At 45.8% G+C, this 22,106-nt stretch overlaps 1 protein-coding gene across 5 annotated transcripts in view; it reads left to right on the top strand.

Moving 5' to 3' along the window:
• Nucleotides 1-22,106, top strand: part of Kiaa0040 (KIAA0040 ortholog) — a 37,572-nt gene that overhangs the window by 7,449 nt on the left and 8,017 nt on the right. For 2 of the 5 annotated variants that reach the window (XM_039090220.2, NM_001162897.1), the window contains exon 2: nucleotides 7,969-8,040. The exons of 2 other annotated variants lie outside the window; for them this stretch is intronic. The gene's annotated coding sequence lies outside the window, so the exon portion shown is untranslated. Of the gene's footprint in view, nucleotides 1-6,343; nucleotides 6,669-7,968; nucleotides 8,041-22,106 lie in introns of those variants that run through there. One more of the 5 variants, XM_039090219.2, reaches the window with a different exon arrangement.

Below are 22,106 nucleotides of genomic sequence, written 5' to 3' on the forward strand. Positions count from 1 at the left end.
TCTCTGTTTTAATCTTTGCCTCTCCCTTCCCTGCCAAGGGTATTCTTTTTCCTCATTTAAAGAAGGAGTGAAGCATTCACATTTTGATCATCCGTCTTGAGTTTCGTTTGTTCTAGGGATCTAGGGTAATTCAAGCATTTGGGCTAATAGCCACTTATCAATGAGTGCATACCATGTATGTCTTTCTGTGATTGGGTTAGCTCACTCAGGATGATGTTTTCCAGTTCCAACCATTTGCCTACGAATTTCATAAACTCGTTGTTTTTGATAGCTGAGTAATATTCCATTGTGTAGATGTACCACATTTTCTGTATCCATTCCTCTGTTGAAGGGCATCTGGGTTCTTTCCAGTTTCTGGCTATTATAAATAAGGCTGCGATGAACATAGTGGAGCACGTGTCTCTTTTATATGTTGAGGCATCTTTTGGGTATATGCCCAAGAGAGGTATAGCTGGATCCTCAGGCAGTTCAATGTCCAATTTTCTGAGGAACCTCCAGACTGATTTCCAGAATGGTTTTACCAGTCTGCAATCCCACCAACAATGGAGGAGTGTTCCTCTTTCTCCACATCCTCGCCAGCATCTGCTGTCACCTGAGTTTTTGATCTTAGCCATTCTCACTGGTGTGAGGTGAAATCTCAGGGTTGTTTTGATTTGCCAAGCTCCTTTTCTATATGTTTTTAGCTACATCCTTACGAATTCACTCTGTGCCAAAGTATACCATCGTGTGTGGCATAACTTTCAGTGCCTGATTTCTTATTTGAGGCCTTTGAGCTTAAATTTCAGTGAGAGCTTTTTAAACACATTGTTCTAGAAATCCCAGAGTTGTTTGGGCTCCTACCTTATGAGTGCATGGGCATTTGCACCTCAGCCAGCAGGTGTGGGAGACACTAGATTTATGGGAGGTCTAGAGTGTCTCCCAAAAGTGTCACGTGTCGGCACATACCTTTAACCCTACGATTGAGGAATCAGAGGCAGGTGGATTCCTCTCTGTGAGCTTAAGGCCAACCCAATCTACCTATTGAGTTCCAAGCCTGACAGAGCTGCGTGGTGAGAGCCTGCCTTCCCCACGCATCCCCTGGATGGTGTAGGGGCAGGATGTTTGAGATGCGGTCCCTCTGTACAGCTCTGGCTCTCCTGGAACTTATTATGTAGACCAGGCTGGATTCAAACTCGTCTAAATCTACCTGCCCCTGCCTCTGAAAGCCATGGGCCACCATAAGCAGTGGGCCTGTCCGGTGGGCGGCGGTGGTGGGGGGGTGGGGTGGAAGGAAAAGAAAAGAAGAGAAGAGAAAAGAAAAGAAAAAAGAAGTGACTCTCACCTGGATGCTTCACTTTCTCTTGTCACTCATTTTTTCAGCTTCTCTCTGAGAAGGGAAAACAGCACAGACTCTTAGGAAGCCTGGTGGCCTTGCTTCAGAAGGCAAAAGCCATCATAACATGATTGGGACTGCACTTTTTAAATGCCCAAGCATTTCTGAAACCCCTCTGTGTGTGAGAGACACTGCCAGAGCCTATGGAGATCTTTCAAAAAAAAAAAAAAACCAGATTCGTACTGTACCTTCAGGGACCTGCCACACTGGAGCCTGCAACCACTGCCTGGCTTCCTCTAGAGCTGAGAGAGCATCTTCCCTAGGAGAAGTCTGTCTCTGCCCCTGTTGCCTTGTCTCCATGTTTCCATGTGTCCAGGTCAGGGCTGTGCCTTTCTGGAATTTCTGCCACCAGCTTCTTTATTCTCACTAGGCTAGTTCCCCAGACAGCTAACCACTTTCCTTGGGGCATAGCTGCTGCTTTGAGCTGCAACAGGAAGATCCACTTACTCCAAGGCTTTCCTGCCCTCCTGGACCCTGGTCCTACCTGTACTCTCTCACCCCATGACCCAGGCATGCAGAAGTCTACAAAGGTATGCATGGATAGAGTCCTTAGTGTCTAATGTGAGTGACCTAGCCCCAGTGACAGTAACATAGTCCTCACAGAGACACTCTCAACCCCATTTTTCCATCTCCCCAAACTATAAAGGGTAGTCAATCTATTGATCAACAACAAAAGCATTTGTGAGCACCTTGTGCAGGCTAGTACCAAACTGGGCCTTAGAGGATGCTAAGAGGTAAAGGCCAGTGTTGAGCAGGGAAAAGACAAGAGTAACACCTGTACTTTCAGGAAGGCTGCCATCATCCCGGCATTGTTAGGGAGGTGACATAGTGGCGAGGAGGGTCTCAACTAGCATGATCCCTGTGTTGTACAAGACTCCAAAAGCAAAATCAAGCTCCCAAATCTTCCTTATCTCACCCCTCCCTGGTGGGAGCTACACAAGTATCAATCCTAGATCTGAAATATGAAAGCCATCCTTCCATGACGCACGCAGGAGTCATTTCTGTGGTCCCTTCTGTACACTCCAGCTCCCTGCCCAGGACCACAGTAGAGCTCACAGAAGAAATCCTACCAGGAAACAGATGGACAAGGCTACCAGTCACTGAACATTTGCCCCTTGCCAGCACCATTTTAACTACAGTGTATGTATTCAATGTATCTGCTCTCACAACAATACTAAGACAGAGCCACTGTCTTTAGCCTCCTTTTATAGCTGAAAAACATGGCCAGAGGCCAAGGGGATTGGGGGCATCAGTGGATGTTCAGATAACGAGAACTGGGGCAGGCAGGGCTGACCCAGGCTGTCCTCACTAAAAGAGAAACTCAGGCCGTGTAGGATCACAAACAGGGCAGTGTACTAACTGGAGAGCTGGAAGTGAGAATCACAGAAAACCTCTTTACTGGGCACACCCATCGTACACACTTCCCGTCTCTCAGCTCACACCCACAGACTAGTCCAGGTATTCCCCAAAACCTCATTTGGTTTCCACAGACTTATGTTAAATATTGACAATGTTGCTATGCAAACACTCTCCCTCCCCCTCCCCTTCTCCCTCCCCCTCCCCCTCTCCCTCCCCCTCCCCCTCCCCCTCCCCCTCTCCCTTTCCCTCTCCCTCTCCCTCTCCCTCTCCTCCCTTCTCCCCCTTGTCCCTCTATTCTCTCTCTCCCTCCCCTCTCTGTCTATCTCCCTCTGCCTCTCTTTGTCTCTCCCACACCCTCCCTGCCTGGGTGTGTGTGTTTGGGTAGAGGTATATGTATGTTTAAGGAGATAGGGGTGGGAGAATGTGTGTGTGTGTGTGTGTGTGTGTGTGTGTGTGTGTGTGTGTGTGTGTGTAGATGTAGGGAGGGTATGTATGAGGGGGTGTGGTTGTGGGGGTATGTGTGGGAGGGAGGTATGGGGTATGGGTGTGTGTATATGTCTCTGTGTGTATGGAGGTGGTGGGAAGGGGCGGGGGATGGGGCTTAAGTATCCCTTTGAACCACACCAGCATTAGTTGCCCAAGGTCCTTGTGACTGATCTAAATATCAGGATTACATCAAACTTAAAGATGCACAAAAGAGATAAAGCCTAGTTGAATGGGGGATGGGAGGATATAGAAAACAACCACTGTTCACTCAGGGCTTTTATACAGCAGTCTACTTACTTGATCAAACATGAAAAATACTTGAAGGTTTTCAGCCCTCATGTGTCAGCAGTGATCCCTAGTCCCTGGACTTTTAAGTCATGACACCTCGTGACATATGGAAGGAAAGGAAGTTTCCCAGGAGTGTCCTCCATAGGCCATAGCCCTGAGGAATTTCTACCATGTACCAGGCTGCTCCTGGAATGCCTGAGGCATTTAAAGCAGCTGGAGAAAGGACCAGGGAGAGGGAGAGTCAGAGGAAGCTGCCTGAATATTGTCATAGAAACAGGGAGGTTGGAAACCTCCAGATCTGAGCTGGAGCCTGAGCCACCTTAATTGAATTCTTCCTCCGAGTCACGACTCTCCTCGAGCAACCTTAGTTTTTCTCTCCCATCCTTGCTGCCTCGTTGTCTTACAGGTGCCCACTCAGAGCTCACCTGCCTGGACGCTTCCATGCACTCTTCATAGAGATTTCCTCATCCCGCCTTGCTGTTCCCATAACCATTTGTTTAAATCCCCTTTGGGACACATAATTAATCCCGCCCTAGGGTGTTTCCCCTATGCTCGCCCAGTTCCCCAATAAGAAACAAATTTTAAAACATTGTCTATCTTCAATTCAGTTTTGAGTCTTTTACCCAGAGAGCTGGAAGAAGGTTTCTTGGATATCATGTAGCACTTCCTGGGAAGTCTTAGAAAAGAGAGATTTCTTCATGTACATGGTAGGTAGCAAGATGAAACTGAAGCAAACCGCTGTACCACTGGGAGCAGATATGGCAGCTCTTAGCTTCCTCAGCCTCAGTGATATCAACAACAAGGGCTCAGAGATGGAGGATAGAAGACAGCAGAGAGAGTCACCTGGGAAGAATGGCAGCAGACACTTGGTAGTAATAGCAATGGGGTAGTGAGATAGTACACACACACACACACACACATCCTGGACTCAGTTTGTGTGGCGTCTGGAGTCACTGTGTGAAATGTCATCAGTTCAAGAACACAGATACGTCAAGAACAGAAGCAGGTAGGGCTGTCCAACAACATGGACGCAGCCACCCTTTTGAGTGATGTCATCTTAACATGCCACATGAGGCGTCCCATGAAAAGGCAAATGCCCATTGAGGCCAAACACCTTTGCTTTCAGAATATATCTACTCTGAGAATCCCAGGAGCATCTTGGATCTGAGCAGTGGCTAGGCTGAGACTTCCAAATACAGAATATTGGCATAGCAATTGTCGGGGGCTTTTTTCTAAATGTTTTCTTTTCTTTGGCTACAGTTTTGTGTGTGAACCTAGACATCAGTGTGTCTGAGCAAGAGTTTCGGGTATATCCATTGGTAGAAATTTTGTCGTGGCATCTTTGATAGCTGTGAGACCTTGGACAAGTCATTTCATTTCAGTAAGCCTCAGAGTTTGCTCATCTAGAAAAGATATCCATTCATTGACTTGATAACAAAATAGTCCCAGATACTGGGGATCCCAGGATGGGAGTGGATTTCCTGTGGAAAGGAGAAAGGATCATTGGATAAGAAACTACCCTAATGTTGGCATGGGCTATGGCGAGCATACAAACCAGAGATTCTAACCTTTAATGTGACCCAGAACATTTTCCCAAGAGGAACAAGGTGAGCTTTCTAAGCTGAGGCTTAGAAGATGAGGAGGCTCTGAAAGTTGGTGGCTTTGGGAAGAGTGGTGGGTTACAGATGCAGCAGCTCGTGTGAGCCCTTTAAAGCAAAGGGAAACCCAGGTCCCAGTGTTTGCTTTGTAAACTTCCAGAATGATTGGTGGCTGTTGCCTGTCCCCCTTATTGCTGCTGTTCAGGAGTTAGTATAGGGAGGAGAACATCTCACAGGGACACAAAAACTATAGCCTGTCTTTTTGTGTCTACACAGCAGCTTTATAGTTCTGAGCAAACCCTTGTTCTTTATTCACCGAGGGAAACAGGGCGAGCAATCTGTTTCTTTTCTACTTTACTGTGCACTGAAGGAAAAATGTTTACAAGATCCATTAAGGAATCCCTGAGCTGGGTGTAATGGTGTAGGTGTACAACTCCAGCACTAAGGAGGTTGAGGCAGGAGCAGTTCCGGGAGGAGGCCACCCTGAGCTACGTGATGAGACCATTCCCCCACCACCCAAAACTCTGAACATTGTAAGTGTAAGGTCTTAGTAGAACTTAATTTAACCATAAACAACCCAAGCCCATTTGGGGGTTGGTTCAAAGGTGAGACCAAAATCACACTGGTGTTCCTAGCTCCCACCCCCTTATCCAAGAAACCAAGAGATAAATAGCAGCTTCTTTCTTATTTGTTTAGTGATATTTCATTTCAAGTCCTAATCATATTTTTGTCTAAGGGAGAACGTATGCAATTAATAAAAGGTTTTTTTTTCATTGTAATATATGTGATTTCTCTGCCTACCTGGTGGTTAGGTCAGACTGCCTTCGGTCCCAGAGGTGGTTCCTTAATGCTGGGTAAACCTGAATTCTGGCAAGGTGTCCTTCCATTTATGAGGGACATTAGGTATGACAACAGAAACATTGGCTTCATCAGGACTCCTCTGCCCAGAACTTCTGGAACCTTTGCCAGACTCACTGTACTGAACCTGCATCAGGCATGACGCCACACACGTGTAATCCCAGCACTCAGGAAGAGCAATGATGAAGATCTCATGAGGGGCATGTATTCTGTGTGGAGAGGAGCGCAGATGATGGAATAAGAAGTCCTAAGGTGGGGTTGGGGATTTAGCTCAGTGGTAGAGCGCTTGACTAGCAAGCGCAAGGCCCTGGGTTCAGCCCCCAGCTCCGGGGGGGGGGGGGGGAAGAAGTCCTAGGGCTGTCATGGACTGTAGCAAGAACACAGGGACAGTAAAGGGCACAGAGCCGGGACCCTGACCTTTAATATGGCCTGGGAAGTTCCCAAGAGGAACAAGGTTTTCCCTGAGGCTGAGAAGGTAAATAGACTAAAAATCTCAGTGGGTTTGGGAAGAGTGGTGGGGTGTAGTAGAAGCAGGAAGGTCAGAAGCTCAAGGTCATCCTCTGCTAGGTAACTAACACGTCTGAGGCCAGCCTGGGATTCAGAAGGACTCTGGCTCCAAACAGCAAAACCTACCCTGCAGGACATTTTCCAGTCACACAGAATTCACACGTATCTTACCGTCTGGGCTTGGGGATTAACACTGGATGGTGAGTGCAGCCACTGCTTGGTCATCTTCCTTGATAGTGATAAGAAGCACGAGGCTCATGAGGCAGCGGAACTTGACCTACCCCTCTGGCAATGCACAACAGGAATGTGCAGTGTTCCAAGGTTTATGACGAAACTCCCTGATGATAAAAGCCATGTCACAGCTCTTACCACCCCTACCCTTTAGCATATGCCAATCACATAGTAGATACTTAACTAACCCCTCTTGACATGGAATCCATATGCTCTGACAAGGAAATAAGTCAAATGACATGTTGCGTTGACACAAGGAAGTGTTGGCACTATGAGCTTCTTCACGTATAAAGAGCAGTGCTGTGGGTTTTTTTATTATTACAGGGACTCAGTTAACAGCCCAAGGTAGAGTCATAAGTATTCTCTAACCCACAGGCATCAGCGATCAACCAGAGGGCAGCCACTAGTGCAGTCCCTCTGCTCACGTGAGCAGCCCCGCTGCCTCTCAGTAATGGATGGAATGTGCGTTTCAGAACTTGTTCAACAGGGTGGACATGCTCTGTTAGTCCTTGAAAACACAAGAGTCATTGTGCACACAAGGACCAAATTCCCATCACCTAGACATCAAGTAGGCCTCAGCTCCACTACCCTGGCAGGAAGAGCTTCCCTGGAATTAGGCAGGCTTATGTCTTCCCTTGTTGTTGCTGCTGTTGTTGCTGCTGCTACTCTTGTTGAATTGGTTTTGTTGCTGTTGCTGTTGCTGTTGCTGTCGTTGTTGTTGTTGTTGCATGGTTGTATTGTTGCTGCTGCTGTTGCTGCTGTTACTGGTTTCCTTGCTTTTGTTGTTGCTATTGCTGCTGCTGTTGCTGCTGTTACTGGTTTCCTTGCTTTTGTTGTTGCTATTGCTGCTGCTGTTGCTGCTGTTGTTGCTGCTACTGTTGTTACTGCTGCTGTTGTTATATTGGTTTTGTTGCTGCTGTTGCTGCTCTTATTGTTGTTGCTGCTGCTGCTGTTGTCCTTATTGCTGCCTGTGTTGTTTGTCGCGTGCTTTCATCTACCAGAATGATGCCAATTCTGACTCTGGATATTTAGAAGAAAGGGTATACATCATACGCATCACCTACTTCACCTGAAGGACCCTGTGAGGACCTCACATCCAGCTGATAGTGTGTCTGTCTTTAGGGGGTACACAAGGATAGTGTGTCTGCCTTTAAGGAGTATGCAAGTAACATTTTGTATTGTTAGCACTGCTCCAAAGGATTAAGAGGAAAGTCAAGCTGTGTTCCCAGTCGTCTTCTAAAGAAGCAATGTTTGTGTGTATTCTTCTAGATTATCCCCAGGATGGAGATAAAGAAACCGAGGCCCAGAGCAACTGAGTGATTGTCTCATGACACATCCTTAGTAAGTCACATCGCCTCTTCATGCCTCAGTTCATGAGTTTGTGGCCCTTAAACTGTCCATTCACTAGATTTTGATTTTTGACTTGTAAAAATTCACAAAAATATAAGTGAATAAAACCATGGAAAAGTCAAAACCCAAGCTGGAGGCCTGGAACCTACAAACATTCCACCATGGGCCGTACTGCTCACCTTGTTAAGCACTACACAATAGTCCCCTCCATGGCTGCTCTAAATCCCCAGGAGCCATTCCTGCCTTCTAACAGGAGGAACAGACCCACTGTTCATGCTCTTCTCTTAAGTGTTCCTATGCTCCTCCTATTCCTTCAAGACCCAACGGCATGACAGCTGATCTAATGAGCCATGCTTTCTGAGTGCCTAGGAGAGATAAAATCTAACAGCTAACAGGCGGCCTGCAGAAAGGTCACCCTTGTGGCCACACCACAGAATGCCCAGGGATAATAAGATCTGAAGTCCCTAGCCTCCCCTGACAGATGTTCTGAAACATCTGGAACAAGTGGTAGATGAGGATAAGTGTGTGCCTGTTTTTAATCTATCTTCGGTCTGTCTATACCTGTAATCAATTTGAGTTTATAAATTAGCCATGGCAAAACACTGACAGTAAAAATAATAAAGTAGAGTAATCATAATATGCTGAAATAGTTTAATATATATTATAGTAAAATTGCAAGCATCAGTACCTTCATTATATGAGTCCGTGACTAAGTGAAAGTTATTTGAACATAACATAGCCATACCTGGGCAGTCAATCTAGTAACCCAGGAAGCTACTAAGGGAGTAACAGATAGTAGTGTACACAGTGCTCATATCCTGAGCAGTACAAACTGGCCAGTGCAAGATGTCATGACAATCCTCAGAATTGTACAGAGCTTAAAATTGTAAATTGTGTATTTCTGGAATTTTCCTACCAATGTTTTTTGATGGCAGGGTATTAGAGCTGAAGAAAGTGGAACCTTGGTGAAGGAGGACTCCTGTGACTGTGTTCACCTTTCAGACATGAGTAGGCATGTGCTTGGTACACGGAGTAGATCAGGGAAGGGGTGAAGCTGGTAGAGCTAACAAGGAGACAGCTACATTTGAGACTAAAGGAATGTCATATCTTTGGAAGAAATGGTACCAGAATGGTAGGATAAAGGATGCCTTTTGCCCGGCACTTCGTGGTACTCAACATCTTAGCTCAATAACATATGTTCTTTGCATTTATCAACTATTACTAAGATGATCAAAAGGAAAAGGTTTCCATGCGCTGTTAGGAACACAAATTTATACCCATGCTGAGGACAGGTGGAGACTCATCTTCAGAGGCTGTGACCCAAAGCATGGTGACTCAGAAATGCCATAGCATGCTATACATTCCACAGGGGTGAGTTGTTATGGAAATGACAATATTTCTGCTCATTCCCTCTGATTTGGCATAGGCCATTTTAAGCCTTGACACTGTAATAAGGTAGCATTTGACTTTTAATTGCCATGAACTTCTGTTAACATTAAATGAAGGAAGGAAATGGGAAGGAAAATAGAACCCTATCTGTACTGCTTTCAAGTCACATAATTGTACATTTTTGCCACACCATTAGTTTCCAGCCTGTAAGGCCTTCCCCCGTCACTACTGAGAAAAAGAAACCAGTCTGTCATTCCGTTAGTGCAGCAGTTTGCAGAACTCTAAATACCCTTCTCTGGTATTAAGAATTATGTAGTTTTTTAATTTAAGGTCTATCTTTTAATTGCCACCTGTGTAGGAGCCCTTGAATCACGTAAATGTTTGGCCGTCCTTTTGCTTTTTCAAAAAGCACTCCTCCCTACTAAAGGATATGACTTTGGAAGACTTAAGCAGCAGTGGCTGCAGTCTCCCAGGAGCTGAGCTCTCCCTTTATTTATGGAACAGAACCAGCACCATCCCGCCCTGGCCACTCTTAGCTCACAGATGACTTCAGAGGCTTGAGCCTTCCAAAAATAAAACCTCACCTAGCGACTCTACCACACCCACAAAAACTGGCTCCAAACTTTCACCGAACACTTGTGAATCATAAAAATGAGGGCTGGTGTGGCTGAGGTCTTTCTCTGTAACCATGACTACAGATTTTTGGAGGACTAAAACCAGGATGTGATCATATTGGATGTATATAAGTGTGAGTGGGTGGTACCCAGGTGCATTTGTGGACCCCCAACCTTGGAAACATAGCTCCTGATGACTGAGATTCACAGAGACCTGGGAGTGAGGTTTGGGGAGGGGGTAGACCTGCCCTGCTCAGGGTTCTAATTCTACATTTAATTCCATCCTTTAAATGTAATTCTTTAAAATTCCATTATGTGACATTTAGATTATGGGTGCCCCTCCCCACACCCACCCCCACCCCAGCCTTCTTGGTGCTCTCTCACATGTCTTATCTATTCTTCACAAGAGTTTTGAGGACTATCCAAGGCAGGTGATGATCTCATTTCTCAGACAGGGGAAGGCTGGGATTAAATTGAAACCTCATTTTTGCCCGTCAGTAGCTTCAGAAAGTTTAGCTGATGTTGCCGGAGGTCAAAGACGTAGAGGGCAACTGAACTGGAGTAGACCTGGTCCCTCTGGTTCCTAGCTTGGTATTTGCACTTTGCCTCGATACCAGCTTATGCACAGAGCCCGGGACATCACCGTAGGCAGTAACTCTTGTGCAGACAATCTTCTGTTTCACCATACGGCTGATTAACCAGAGACCAAGCTCAGTCAACGAGGAGGTGCCTGCTGCTAAGACAGGCTGGCCTTTTCTCCTCATCTGTATTTGCCTGCTGCTGTGTGGTTCTCTCTACAGAGATGCAATTCCTACTCCAGGAATTTTATAATTCAGGTTGCGAGCTTTAAATGCCCCCAGGGACCAGGTGGTGAACAGGAATAGATGAAACGGGCATCAGAGAGAACTCTGGCCTTCTTTAAAGCTCCAAAGACTGTGCCTTCGTGAGAAATTAGCACAGCTCAATATTAAGCCTAACTAAAAACTGAGGATTTCTATAAAAGAGAAAAGGAAACGTCTTCATAATGAGGTAAGGGTGTGCTGGGCACAATGGCTGGAATGCAAGTGGGTATTATGCCTATTTGGAATCTCGTGCCTTGGAGAACTATTGTCTTCTGACATATGTGGTTACACATCCCTCAAGCCCCTCAGGAGATATAGGTCAGACATAGAACATTAGAAAGGCCCTGGCTCAAATCCAGATTCCTCCTACTGGTGTATAGTTTAGGGCTAAAGAGACGGTGCAGAGATGAAGAGTGCTCACTTCTCTCGAGGAGGCTAAACTTAAGTTCAGTTCTTAGCACTTCTATCAGGTGGCTCACAACCACCGGTGACTCCGAGTCCAAGGAACCTGATGCCCTCTTCTGGCCCCTGTGGGCACTGCAAGTGCTCGGCACGAAGTTAAGCAGGCAAATGCACAAATGCATAATTAAAAATATTAAAAGTGTGAACTCTTTAAAAATCGCAATATACATGTCATCAGGAGTTTTCCATAGGATGTGGCACATGTGGGAGTTCTCACGTGTTCCAGGGAATTATTGGGTGAGAACCCATCACCCTAACAAAACAAGTCCAGAGACTGAAGTCCTTCATCTCCTTGAGAATGGTGATTGCATAACAGGAGCTACAGCAGGACCTTTGCCTTCTGCTGGAATTAGATTGAATCCTCATTTTGCCCTTTGGTAGCTCCTTTGGACATATTTCTTAGTCTCTGATGGCCTCAGTCCCTTGATGGAAATAAAAAGGATTGATTACCTTGAGTTGTTGAATTAAACCTTAATATAAAGGCTTGACAACACACACACACACACACACACACACACAGAGAGAGAGAGAGAGAGAGAGAGAGAGAGAGAGAGAGAGAGAGAGAGAGGAGAGAGCTGTGCACTTAGCAAATGAGCTGTGGACTCAACAAATGGTGGCATTTGATTCCACAGACCTGAGGTACTAAGACATTTGCCAGTGCTTGTAGGATTAAGGGGAGTCCTATGTCCGCTCTGCCACAGGGCTCTGGCTGCTGGGGAAAGCAGGACAGGAAGTTTGACTGTGCTTACCCCAAGCCACCACCAGGCAGGTGTCCTACTGTGAGAAGTCGAGGGCACCGCTCCAGGGGAAACACAGTCTGAAGCAGAGAACAGAGCCAGAGCTGGCTTGGGGGTCCCCGGGGCCTGCAAGGAGGCCAGAGCTGTCTGGTTCTCGGGCTCTTTGGCATCCAGGTGCCGCCGGGATGCCACAGAAGAGCTGGGAATGGAATGGGGGCCCACAGGGCTGGATCTAACCCGGGCTGAGGGGGAAGAAGAGGGACTCCAACTGGTCCCACAGGGATAGTCTTTAGCTTGACTGCACCAGGCTGCAGGCTTGGTGGCAGCCACTGCTGGGAGTGCTGGGAGGCTATCTACAGGAGATAGATGGCAGCTCTGTAGGTGAAGGCCTTTTCTGTGACTCCCCATGGTGGATCCCATGAAAAGAGGCAGTCCATGGTTTCAAGGTGTTTATTGTCATGGTGGAAAGAGGATGAGTAAAACTGTACCCCACTTCTCAGAGTGGGCCTGAGATTAAATACCTTTTGCAGGGAGGATGTCTGGGAAGAAAAGGTGATTGGCTAAGCCTCCAGACCTTTAGGTACCTCATTATAATGGAGATCTGTCTTGAGCCTATGTGACCTGTGGTTATGTCCTCTACCTGTGAAGGGGCCTTGCCCTTACATGACTGATGGCCACAAATTTATGGAGGGCTGCAGGCTAGTGACAGGCCTGGTTTCCTAGGAGTCAGGTGAAATGGCTACTATCCCTTCATGGTCACCAGGGTTTCAAACCTCCTCAATTGGGAGCCAGGGTTTCTTTCACTGCCCCACAAGTGCTCTGTTTAGAGGCTTTGGCCTTCTGAAATATCCGAGTCAGTAACCAGATCAAATGAAAACAAGAGGGTATTCTGACTGAAACAAAGAAGAGAAAGACTGATGGTGATGTACTAGACAAACCCCCAAGAAAAGTGATCCTGGAGGTCAGGAGGGCTGAGGGAGGGAACAGAGTAAGGGACGGGTAGAAATAAAGGCAGCAAGAGGGCAGAGAGACAGAGTCAACTGTACCTGCCCTGATTTCCGGGAGCTGCTCAGTGCACCCTTTAAACCAATTCAGTGAAAAACAGATCAAACAGGGATCTGAACAAAATGATTTCCTAATAAAAGAATGCCATAAGTACTTGCTGCTTTGGGCTCCTTGAGGTAATTTTAAGGCACTCACTGCGTGAGGTGTAGTGCATGCTTCCCACATTATCTGACTCCTTTCACCTAGAAATGTGTTCTCTGGTAAGCCACGCAGAGGTGCTGGCGGTCCACATTCCACCAGGCACTGTGCCAGACTTGGGGCCCAATGCTGCTGCACAATGAATGAACACCCCACCCTCTAAGGCAGGCGCCAGAGGGAAAAATCTGAACCTAAAGTGGTTTTGAATGCTGCCAGACCCTCTACCACGTTGGCTGTAGAGACAAAGTCCTTCCCTATACATTTTTTTGGCTTATGGGAAGAACGCTTAAGAAACACCTTCCCTATAACTTGCTCTGGGCTGGAGATGCTGTGTTCACCACATGAGCACAGCTGGATGTTTCAAGGAATCAGAGAGACTTGCTTTCCATGAAGTGTGCCTGAGAGCAGACCAAGAAGGATGAACTGTTTTCTGGGTCCCAGGCACAAATCCTTTGGAGATAATACAATTAGGATGAGCAGAGAAAGGGGGTGGGGGGATCAAGACAGTGAGAAATAAAGAAAAAGCAAGGAATTGGAGACTCCAGACCTTCTGTTTTTGCATAATAGAAAATTAAAGAAAGTCCAAATAAAAACCCATTTTAAACCCTTTTCTTTGTTCCTGAATCGTCCACTAATAATTTCCCTGGTACCATCTTTGAGAAGAGGCTATCCCTGACTTTCCCTGTAAGTCCTAGCATAGCTTAATTAATACCTGATTGATTGAGAGATTGACTCCTTTGAACCTAAAGTGAAATGGAGCTTTTTAATTTTCTTTTCTGCTGAACCTGAAATAGAACATATAGTAATTAGGAAAGGATCCCCTGTTATCTGGAAGTCCCAGCTACAATGAGCTCTTTGTAACTGAGCACAAGGAAGGTAGCTGATTATTTAGGAGCCGATAAAACATACACCACTCCCTACTGCTTTCCTGATAATGGGATTTTCATGGTCATTATTTCCCTCTCAAATGAATTTTGTGGCTGGAGGATCTGACTGGACAGTGCTAAATGGGTGGGCAATTATCATCAAAGCTCAGTTTCAGCTGTGAGCTGTGCTCACCTTTTATACCCTCCATTCTGCACTTTCTTCCCAGCTACCAGAATGACTGACTCAGGTCCAGTCAGGTTCTCGGGTGCTTTTTCAGAACTCCTGGGTTAACTTCATTTGTTCACATAGCTTCTGCCCAAATCTGGGCCTTCAAATATAATAGCCAAACAAAGGGCCCTGTTCTCCTGCATATTTCAGAAAAGGAAGTCAGATTGAAACATGCACATCTCTACCAGCAGGGAGCCATGTAGTTAGGGATAAGAAGAGAAAGGGAAGGAAAGAATGAGAGGGGAGGAAGGACAAGGAAGAAGAGGATAAAAGAAGAGGGAAAGGAGGAGGAGAAGGTAAAAGAAGGCAATGAGGAGGAAGACGAGGAAAAGGAGGAGGAAGAAGAAAAAGAAGAAGAGGAGAAGGGGAGGGAAAGAAGGACAATTGGAGTTAACAACAAATTTCAAATCGAGACAGATCATAAGGCCATGGGATAAGAAGGCAGGAGGAGCCCTGTGTTGAGGTATCATTGCAGGAAAATCTAAATTCATTTGTGTTAAGATATGAGTATTCCAACATATTTGTATCAAGCTCTGAGATTACATGGACCAAGCAAAGAGATAGATGAAGTTTTGAGCAAGTAGAGAGTCCCAGGATGGGACACAATGGATAAAACAGAAAGGAATGCAATGCAATGTTCAGAAACAGTAACAGGGCTACATGATGGAGACGGGGACCAAATGATGCAGCCAAGGTAGAGATGATGAAGGCGTGGACCAGATGATAGAGACAGGGACCAAATGATGCAGCCAGGGTAGACATGATGAAGGCGTGGACCAGATGATAGAGACAGGGACCAAATGATGCAGCCAGGGTAGAGATGATGAAGGCGTGGACCAGATGATGGAGACGGGGACCAAATGATGCAGCCAGGGTAGAGATGATGAAGGCGTGGACCAGATGATGGAGACAGGGACCAAATGATGCAGCCAGGGTAGACATGATGAAGGCATGGACCAGATGATGGAGACAGGGACCAAATGATTCAGCCAGGGTAGACATGATGAAGGCGTGGACCAGATGATGGAGACGGGGACCAAATGATGCAGCCAGGGTAGACATGATGAAGGCATGGACCAGATGATGGAGACGGGGACCAAATGATGCAGCCAGGGTAGAGATGATGAAGGCGTGGACCAGATGATGGAGACAGGGACCAAATGATGCAGCCAGGGTAGACATGATGAAGGCGTGGACCAGATGATGGAGACGGGGACCAAATGATGCAGCCAGGGTAGAGATGATGAAGGCGTGGACCAGATGATGGAGACAGGGACCAAATGATGCAGCCAGGGTAGACATGATGAAGGCATGGACCAGATGATGGAGACAGGGACCAAATGATTCAGCCAGGGTAGACATGATGAAGGCGTGGACCAGATGATGGAGACGGGGACCAAATGATGCAGCCAGGGTAGACATGATGAAGCGTGGACCAGATAATCATGCAGGGGCACATGATGGGGATAATTTGTGGAATCTGATATAGCATTTATCTTTTACACTTCGTGTGATGTGGTAACATGGAGCATAATCTAGGGCTGAGAGCACAGTGGCCTGTTCCTGTGGGTACATGAACAAGAGCAAGGGGAACATGGAACCAGAAAGACTGGAAAGGAAGCTTCGCAAAGGAGGCTTCGGCAGTAACCCAACAGGGAGCAGTGACCTAGCCTTGGAAGTGAGGAGACATGGCTGGGTTTGAAAGGTATTTTGGAGTTAGAATCCAGATAATGGGGTCATGCTTTTGCTCAGCTTAAATGTTAGCAGAATTCCTTTATATGTCAAATATTCATTATCACCCATTATATGGTAAGCACAGAGCTAGTCTTTCAGGTCACACTGAGAAGTGTGAATCACTGCTTAGAGAGGCCTGGAGTGAGTACGAAAAACAAGTCAGAAAACATAAGAGTGTTTGAGACTTACATAACCTTTTCAATTTTTTCTAAATTCTTGTAATTTCTTTAAAAAGAAAAAACAAAATTGTAAGGCATTGAGATCAGGGCTCTAATATGGGATTGCCTCCATGAAAACTCAGAAGGAAAAGCAATCAGTTCGTGGGGGATAGGAGATATGGAGTCACACCACAAGGGGAGGCCTGAATAGCCAGGAGTCTCCCTGAGGAGTGGATGGAGGGAAGAGCTGGGAAGGCATGGGGCAGGTGAAACACTGCCGAGCATGGTAATGGAAAGGCAGGAAATGATCCTGGAAACTCAGTACAGATAGAGGATGGCAGTAGGGTGGATGAGGTTGGGGAGGGGGTGGATGAGGTTGGGGAGATAAGAGAAACAGGTCAGAGGAGACTAACCCTCCATGCTAAGGAATTGAGATCTCCCTATCACCCTGGGTCAAGCAGTGGGTACAAGTCACAGTGAGAGTCTAGAAAAAGTAAAGGAAGAAAAAAAAAACTGTAGACCAAGACTGGTTTGAGCACTTGGATGAATACATCAGCAAGGGGTTTGAATAGGGCACACCTCTTCCTCTCAGGACCATTTCCCTGACATTCCTCTTAACACCCACAGGGCCTAAGCTCTCTCTCTAAGCCCTGGTTCCACTTTGAGTCTCACCTTCTGCACATGTGCTACCTCCCACAATCCTGGATGGCCCTGTTTCTCTCCCCCGTTCCTTGCTTGTTGCTTCTGAGGGTCCTCATCCATATTTCTGAGGATCCTTGTCATCCCTCAAGTCACCTCTACAGAGACCACTGTAATCACTTCATTTATGGAAGCGAGGACGCATTTGGGTTTAATCTCCACTTACCTGTCTAATTTCTTCTCCTGTGGAGAGTAACTTGCTTGGCCACATCGCCCTTGTTCATGAGTCTATCAGCAGTGCCAAGGACGCAAATTCTCATGCACAAGTAGCTAATGGAGTACTGTGGGGGAAGGAAAGGGGACCAGGAAAAGGAGACGAAGGGTAGTATGACACGGAGGTGACAAAGCAGACTTGGGTACCACTCCACACAATCAGGGAAGTCTATGGAGAGAGGATGAAGTGACATATGTCTGCCTCTAAGTGATGTCCATTCACATTTCTGGAATCATTGGTTAGAAAAACAAGGAAGATATTTAGAGAGAGCCTCCGTGCCCCAGGAAAGCTAGAGAGAGGAAAAGTGTCTCTTTTAGAGACATATCAAAATTATGATATCAGAAACACATTAAAATGTTAAAAGGCGGGGTTGGGGATTTAGCTCAGGGGTTGGGGATTTAGCTCAGTGGTAGAGCGCTTGCCTAGGAAGCACAAGGCCCTGGGTTCGGTCCCCAGCTCTGAAAAAAAGAACCAAAAAAAATGTTAAAAGGCAAACCAAGTCATTAGCCAAGGAGCTGGGGGTGGGGTCCGAGGTTAAATCATCATAGTTATTGCTTATTTAGACTCTGAGACACTCTCCCAACTGGTGCAGTTATCTCTAACAACAGTCTACGACTGTCAGCTCTATTTTACAAGTGAGACTATTGAGCCCCAGAGAGAGAGAGAGAGAGAGAGAGAGAGAGAGAGAGAGAGAGAGCGCTAACGTGCTACACTTGTGGAAGAGCCAGGATTCAGAACCACCTCTCTAAGGCACTGAGGTGACCCATTCTTGGGTCAAAGTAGCTATCAAGGAGCACTGTGGAACTGACCACATGTATGTGGTAAGCAGTATCTATGTAAACTTGTTCATCAGCTACCTTGGCTGGGACAAGCTAACTGCTGCTATGGGAGGGGGAAGGAAAAACTGAACTCAGTACCTACCCACAGCAAAGGTGTATGAAGTCAACATTTGAGTTCTGCCTGTACTGACGCAGGGACATTTTCATTTCTGTGGTTCCCGGGCTATTGCAGCCCTTCCCTGGCCATATGAGTAAGCAGAACAGAGAGGACCTTGCATTTTTACAATACCACCTAGGTGTCAATTTTTAAGGACTTTATTGGAGAAAGCCTGCCAAGGAGATGAGCTGAAAGCAAGAAAGTACTGGTCCGGTCCTGACTGTGCCAGTTGCTAGGGGTTGACTTCCAGCAGAATAGATTCTAGATTTCTTGCTAACAAACTAAAGGAGTCACACCAGAGGCTCATCTCAAGGGTTGTCTAATGGAGGAAGTGCATTATAACAGAGCAACCTTTGGTTCTTGTCTTAGTTATGGTTTCACTGCTGTGAACAGACACCCTGACCAAAGCAACATTTATAAGGACATTTCATTGGGGCTGGCTTACAAGTTCAGAGGTTCAGTCCATTATTATCAAGGCATGGCAACATTCACGCAGACATGGTACAGGAGGAGCTGAGCGTTCTACATCTTTATCTAAAGGCCACTAAGGAGAGACTGGCTTCCAGGCAGCTAGGACAAGGGTCTTAAAGTCCACACCTACAGAGACACACCTACTCCAACAAGGCCATACCTCCTAATAGTGCCACTCCCTGGGCCAAGCATATTTAAACAACCACAGTCATTTTTAAGAACTCTGGGTATCCTAATCATTTCAATATTGATGGTATTTGTATTTTTGTTCAAAATTGTAAGCATAATTCCAGCATTGATTCTGGAGAAAAAATACCATCTATTTTCTTTCAACAATCAAATTCTCGTCACATATCATCTATGTGTGCTTTAGGGCAAGAACCTCCTCCACCTTTTATTATAACTAGTCATATGAATCAGTTAATTAAATTGGGGAAATATGCTTACTTTTATAATGTCCAGGACTGGGATTCAGAAACAAATATAATGTCCTGCAAGCAGATTATTTGCCATGATCCAGCAGGTTTTGTACAATGCAGTTCTTAACATTAGAGGGTACCTGTGTGTTCCAGATTAGCAAGGTAAGAGCTCTAACCAAAATACAACACAAATCAGCAGAGTCAGTAACCACGGGCTAAGGCTCTGCTCTGAGCCCTCACAGCCAGAGAAGCTTGCTTTGTAAACTGTGTGATATCATAACCCCGGGGATTTCACAAGGTGGGTGGTTTGAGAGCTGAGGCAAGGTTTGGGCAGCCAGAGTGGGTTAAGGTATTAGAGCTGGTGAGAGTCAGGAACTGCTCCCTGGGGTTCTTTGCAGATAAAAGAAAAATGTATATTTACATATTTTACACACAGGTGAGCGCACACACGCACACACACACACACACACACACACACACACACACACGTGTGCACGCGCACTCATTCAGACTCCTCATAGGAGACCGGAGCTAGAAAGTAGAGCCTAATAACACTTCCTCGTGTCTTGCAAAGTTCTTCTACTCACATCTGAAGAACATCTTAGCTTGGCTTTGTGTCCCAACCTCTCCACCACTATCCCCTCTCTACTGACACCGTTCTCTCCAAACAACTGGAATGAACCAGAATGTCCTCCTCTCCTCTGCCTCTCTAGTCTGTCTTCTCACACCTAGTGACAGCTTCCTTACAGAGTAGGACTACACATTCATTATCCCAAGGCTCTCACAGCATGGGCCAGACCTGAGCACAGCCCTGCAGCAGCTTTTGACTCTCAGAGATTTGATTCTCCCTCTCTGCAGAATGAGTCATGCCTGTGCACTGACTCCCATGGGTCCCAAAGCCTGATAGTAAGGCTTCAGCCTGCAAAAAGCCAGTCACTCCTTTGAAGCCTCACCTATCAGTTCAATAGTCCTCTAAACAAGCCTTTTCCTCTCTTGTCTCTGAATGCCAGAGTCTAGACTTAAAACCATAGACCTGCAGGCCGGCTGTAATCAGAAGGCTGCTCATGACGTCCCCTTTAGTTTGATGAAGTTGCGGGGATCTTTTTGTAATTTTTTGGGTTAAAATTACATCATTTGTGTATTTATAAATATCTACCTCTTTGCTTTCTTTCAAATTCATGACCTCTCTTTTCATGAAATTTTTTATACATATGTATATAATATACATACATAAATACTCCCAAATACCTAAGTACAACATGCTCAGTCTGTATGTTAATTGTAAGCATGTGTTCAGGGCTGAGCATTTGGCATTAGATAACCAATTGGTGTGCTCTTCCCTGGGGAAGATTGTCTCTTTTGCTCTTAGCATTCCTCGGTTGTCTGTAGGTTTTTGTGTACAGTTGAGCTTTCGTGGGCTTTCCCCCATCTATTTTAGGATGTCTGCTGTTGTCGTCCTTGGTCAGCTCATGTTTACACAGTCATGTTGGAGAGACTTTGTGCATGCAGCTTCTGACATTCCTAAAGACATACTCTCACAGCAAACTGTCTGACTCTCTGGCACATAAACCTTTCCACCACCGCTTCCACAATCATCCCCGAGCCTATGTGTAGGAGTCGTACTGTATGCATTCAGTGGGACTGGACTCCACAACTCTTCATTTTGATTGGTTGCAGTCTTCTGTAATGGTCTCCACCTATTGCAAAAAGCAGGGTTTGTTTGTTTGTATTAAGGGTGAGGACTACACTTCCCTGTGGTTATAAGGACAAATGATTCTAATGCAGTTAGTGTTGGATGGGGGTTATTTGAGATGATGTGCAAATAAAAGAAAGAATAAAACCTCTCCAGAAGCAGGTTGTTCTTCTACCAGAGCAATGAAGGACACCAATCTGTCCTTGGGAGTGGAGACCCAGTAGATACGGTGCAGGGGGGTGGGATTTTAGAAATGGGGACTTTGAAAGCAGAAAATTCCATCTTCAAGTCAGTTCCCCTATAGTCTCAAAGTGATGATTATCAAAGAAGTCTGCTGTGTTGGCCTTATCAAGACAATGTTTTTCTGGAGAAAGGGACAGTCCTTAGTTTAGGAGATCACCCTGTCCTTTGGACTCCCTTATCAGGAGCTTCCCAGGTTCGGACAGCCCATAGGTGTTATTAGTCAAATTTCCTGTCTAGTGCTTCTCGGCCCTCTTAAGACTATTTGGTCATTGACTCTTCTGTTAAGAATTATGAGTAAAGTAGTACTTGTAAGTTCTCCTCCAAAGTCTATGACTTCACTATCCCTGGGTAGTTAGCTGGGTTTCCAGTACCAGGCCTGGTTTCCCTCCTGTTGAGTGGGCATTAAGTCCAATTTAGCAAACTGTTGGTTACACCAAGGTATGTGTGCCACTGCCGCACCCTTAGGGTTAGCATGCTGGGCACACCTATTAGCATGCATCATGCTGCTCATTGGTTTGGTCCGTAGGCATCATAGCTGGATAAGGCTGTTGGCTGGGTTGCCTACCTCCTTTGAAAGATATGCATAGAAACTACTCAGCTGTAAGGAAAATTAAATCATGAACTTTACAGGTAATGAATAAAACTAGACAAGATCATATTGAGTGAGGTAACCCAGGCATAGGAAGACAAATGTCACATGTTCTCTCTCATCTGAGGCTCCTAGTTCCAAATGTTCAGATGTGAGTACATATCCTAGAGCGACTGCAGAAACCTTAAAGTGAAAATGGGACCATTTCTGGGGTAGCAGTAGGGGAACAATAAAGAAGGGAATAGCAGGGTGCAAATAAATGATCTGATGGTGAAAAAGAGGAAAATGGAGAGAGTGATGATGAGGAGTGGGGAGGACGATAAATAAAGGAGGGTAAAATAACAATAACGATGTCTGAAAAGTCACAAGTAATCATACTAGTAACAATCTACAAAAAAAAAAAGACCCACAATACAGAAATAAAACACGCATATATAATTTAAATGAAAATTTTCCATCTGGGTTGACAATGCTCCCTTAAAGAGCCAAAGACCACCTAACAAAACCCTCAGTACCAAACATTAAAAGCCCTCGTGTGAGTTGTTGGTCAAAGCTCTCC

The sequence above is a fragment of the Rattus norvegicus genome, chromosome 13 (assembly GCF_036323735.1).
Source record: "Rattus norvegicus strain BN/NHsdMcwi chromosome 13, GRCr8, whole genome shotgun sequence".
Classification (NCBI taxonomy): Eukaryota; Metazoa; Chordata; class Mammalia; order Rodentia; family Muridae; genus Rattus; species Rattus norvegicus.